This window comes from Nanorana parkeri, unplaced genomic scaffold (assembly GCF_000935625.1).
Source record: "Nanorana parkeri isolate BGI_ZX_2015 unplaced genomic scaffold, ASM93562v1 scaffold67, whole genome shotgun sequence".
Lineage (NCBI taxonomy): Eukaryota > Metazoa > Chordata > Amphibia > Anura > Dicroglossidae > Nanorana > Nanorana parkeri.
In genome coordinates, this window is record NW_017306335.1 from 2,093,629 (window position 1) to 2,098,206 (window position 4,578).

Below are 4,578 nucleotides of genomic sequence, written 5' to 3' on the forward strand. Positions count from 1 at the left end.
GATGAGAGGGGCACGTTCATCCGCCTTCTTGTACCTGAAAGAAACAGGAGACGCTTCATGGTGAAAAACGTATGTTGTTTTGGGTCACCCCAACAATACCGGCAACTCCCCTCCATCTATCAGACAGGAAGTCATACTCACTCGTACGTCTTCACCAGCTGGTACAGGCAGAGCAGACTGCCCAGCCAACTGGCCGTGTTCTGGGACTGCAGGTAGAAGCCGACCTTGTCCACCACTCCGGTCCACCGCCCCGGGAAGTCGTGTTTAATGATGACACGTAAACAGAGAGTCAGCTGAGCCCTGAGTAACAGCAGATGTTGTATTAGCTGGTGTACTTATATTAGCTTTCATTACGATATCAACATCAGAAGCCAGAGTGCTGGCCAGTAAGGAATACAGAAAACACGTACACAGAGAATACAAACTAACAGGGCACAGCAAACGTGGACTCAAAGGACCTGCTGGGCAAAGCTAACCAATCTGATAGGGAACAGGAAGTACAAGCGTCGTCCCGCTCATCAATCCTGCAATCTAAAGGCATGAGTCCCCCTTAACCCTTTCATGAGCAGAGGTGACTGATGCATGGATCGCCAGATCCAACTGAGCAGCGCCAGTTAATATGACAATCTTCCTCTGACTACATTTGAATACCTTTTGTTTAGATGCTCTTTAAAAGCTTTGAAGGGAATTTACCAAACTGGAGAAGACAGAATGTGGAGTAGTTTCCCACAGTAACCAATCAGCTTCTATCTTTCAATTTCAGAGCTTCAAGAAAAACTCCGGGCAAATAAATTCTTAACCCTTACAGGGGGGCTACCCCCGCACTGCAAGGGTTAAGTGCTCGTATTGTCTATAGAGCTAAAACAACAAAGTTATATTATTTCAAACCACGATCCTGGCTGGTTGCTAGACCAGTCCCTTCAACCTTAACTCCCCCTCAGCTCCAGCGGTCTATGGTCCCGGAGTCATTACATCCTATACAGTCTATTGGACGTGAGAACTGCGAGGGACCTACCATCACTTGGGTGGAGGAGGAGACAGTCCACAAGGACCGGTCTAGCCGCCATCTGGGAGGTGATTCGGGTGAGTATAACTTTGTTATTTTAGTTCCATAGACAAAACAAGCATTTACCTCTTGCAGTGCGGGGGTAGCCCCACTGCAAGGGTTAAGATTTTATTTGCCTAGAGTTCTTCTTTAACTTTACAAACTGAAGAGAGAAGCTATTGGGTTACTATGGGCAACTGCTCCAGGTTCTGTCTGCCCCAGTTTGATAAATTCCCCTCAAAGCATTCAAAGAGCATCTAAACAAAAAGTATCCAAATGTAGTCAGAGAGAGATTGTCAAATTAACTGACGCTGCTCAGGTAGATCTGGTGACCTCTGACCATGAACGGAGTTCTTCTTTAGCTGAACTAAAGAGAGAAGCTGATTGGTTGCCATGGGCAACTGCTCCAGGCTCTGTCTGTTCCAGTTTTGATAAATTCCCCTCATTGTGTGGATTTAGGACTCATTTACACTATAGCGTTGCACTAAGGGCATGTTACTGTGTGTTTAGTGCACACTATGTGCATTACGAATAATTTGAATGGCACCCCAACGTACCTGACAGCGGCTGTGTGCAGGCTGGACGTTGCATGTACTACTTTTTTCCCTACCGCACAACATAATACGCTACAGTGCATGGCTTTCAGGAGCTGCCCTGGGGTGCCTGTTAAATGGATGGCAACGCATTACACCTAGAGCATGGCACCGCACGCTATGGTGTGAACAGGCCCTGAATCTGAAAGTTCAGTGTGGCTTTACTGAGCATGCAATGCTTCACTCTGTCCAGAAGTAAAATAATAGTTTTGCCTTCAGTTGAACTTTAAAGCAGAACTCCGAGCAAATCCCATCTTAACCCTTGCAATTTGCACATGATGACCCACAGGCCTGTGACCACTGCAGAGGTCTGGCAGCCAGCCAGGACCATAGTAAAGGCTGAGTGTATCTTTGTTATTTTAGTTCCTCAGACAAAAGGAGCACTTAAGCCTTGCAATGCCAGGGGAGCCCCACTGCAAGGGTTAAGATTTGATTTGCCCAGAGCTCTCCTTTAAAGTGACATTAAACCCTCAGATTTTTTAACATAAACCAATACTGTAATGTGGGCCTTACTGTAATCCATGGTAGTGTCCCTTCTCTTTGCTGCTCTTCCTTTTAAATCTGTATCTGTTCTCATGCTGGGGGAGAACTTCCCTTTGCAGCAGACTGCCTCTTCCTGTAGTGCTGGCTCAGGTTGTGAACCTACACACAGACACCATGTATCCATTCCAGAGACAAGGCAGTCTGCTGCAAAACAGAAGTTCTGCAGAGCATGAAAACAGATACGGATTTAAAAGGAAGAGCAGCAAAGAGAAGGGAAACTACCATGGATTACAGTAAGGCGCAGATTACAGTATTGGTTTATGTTAAAAAATCTGAGGGTTTAATGTCACTTTAACATCAGAAATGGTAACAAAGGGAAGACGGAGGAGAAGATCAGATCTCCCGTATTGTACCGAGGTCATGCAAAATACACTCTTATTCTGCGACAGGGGCTCCAGAAGCAATTTCATCCAAGCTTTGATAAATCAGCAGTTAAGGTTACTCCATACCTCACAAGGTCGGGCGAGCGAATGATCCCCTCCACAATGTTCTCACGGATCTGCTGGCGGTCGTTTTCATGTATGTTGAATGGGAAGAGGACTTCTCCTGCCATGGGTTCTCGGTCAGGCCAGTACTGGGTCACCATGTTCTTCAAGTAGATGGCAGCTATGGCAGAAAAGCTCATTAAAGTGGATCTCAATTACAGAACATATCCAATGAAAGTGATTGTTTATAGAATGAATTGGCCATTTGTTGCGAGAAACTTCTGTGCTATACCTTCTTTCCTGGAAACAATATAACAATTAGATTGTTGTGTGTAGGAGTATATCATATGAACACCTTAAGGGTTTGTTCACACCAGCAGAAGCGCTCAAGCGCACGTCTGCTGGGGTGCGTGTGCCCGTGCAGTGCCAACAAACTAGTTCGAACCGCATCACACTATTTTCTAAACTTTATTGAAATGTCACAAGTTCTATGGGGTGACCACAGTGTGATGAGGTTGTACCACATCTCACTGCAGTGCGCTTATACTGCATGCTGTACATTTTTTAAGCACACACCACCGAAAGCAGTGGTGTGAACCATCACCATCCATGACGAGCAGAATTGCGTTGGGTTGCCTTCGGGGTGCTCTGGAAAAAACAGCCAGCGCATCCTGAACGCAGATGGTGTGAACGAGCCCTGACTGACATAAGCAAAGAAATTATGGATAACAAGTACACACATACCCGCCTGTCGCACAGGAAACTCCACCTGATCGGACACGATGATCTGCAGCAACGTGGGAGCAAAGCTGATGATCTTGTAGGACTGGAGGGAAGAGACAAAGATTGTATCCACATTAGGAAATCTGACATTTCTGATATAGGTAGATCTTCTGAGTGTAAATAATATTAATCGGAATGTCATTTCTATATATAGTCACTATATGAACCCGGGCAGCCATATCTGCTCATTAAATATGAAGGTTCTGCACCCTATACATATGTATACATTTATATATGCACATAAAGCCCTATGGAGATACTGCAGCCGTAAGTCTATCCACCTTTGCATATTGGCATTAGTCTTTCTAAAGCTCCCGAAGTGTCTTCCTGACAATAACTACTAGATCGTTAGGAACCTTCTTACAAACAATTCACCCTGTGAATCTCTGTGAATGTTCATGCTGTGCAAATAGAAACAAAAACAAATGTTCTTAGTATAATGTCTTCCAGATTGGATGTAATGTAATACCACATTATGGGCACTAGGTGGAGCTGAGGGGCATAGAAAAATAAGTATTTATTTCTTCGTTCCTCAGCTCCATCTAGTGGCCATAATGTCGTATTACAATCGATCGGAAAAAAATATACTAAAAGGTATTCATGGTTGCCTCTATTCGCACAAAATGAATGTTCACAGAGATTCACAGGGTGATTGTTTATAAACAGACCCCTTGTTGTTTACAGACACAGAATAATGCATAATGATGTATCCCTTACAGAAATAAAAAATAACCCCAGGGGGAGAGCATGTACCCCTCCCTTACACTATTACCCCGGGAAGGATACTATGTACCCCTCCTTTACACTAGAGCATATCGATGTACCCCATGTAATTACAATATTACTCCGGGAGGGCAGAATGATGTACCCCTCTCTTACAATATTATCCCTGCAGGGAGACTATGTATCCCCCTTACAATGTCAACACTGGGGACAGAAAATTATGTATCCCCCCCCCTTTAACTATTACCCCTGGGGACAAAATTATGTACCATTCCTTTGCACTGTTAATCTGGGGGGGCAGAATGATGCATCTCTCTTTCATACTATAATCCCTGGGGATGGGGGCACAGAGAGATGTACCCCTCACTTACACTATTACCCTTGGGGGGCAGAATGGTGTACCCCTTCCCTAAAACATTACCGGGGGGAGGCAGAATGCTGTACCTCTTTCTTTTACTATTTCCCC

The 4,578-nt window shown here is 44.8% G+C and overlaps 1 protein-coding gene across 1 annotated transcript in view; it reads right to left on the reverse strand.

The window, feature by feature from the left end:
• The window catches only part of IPO8 (importin 8), a 37,486-nt gene that overhangs the window by 29,720 nt on the left and 3,188 nt on the right, over positions 1–4,578 (reverse strand). Inside the window, exon 2 of the mRNA XM_018576469.1 lies at positions 3,898–3,902. The gene's annotated coding sequence lies outside the window, so the exon portion shown is untranslated. The remainder of the gene's footprint in view (positions 1–3,897; positions 3,903–4,578) is intronic.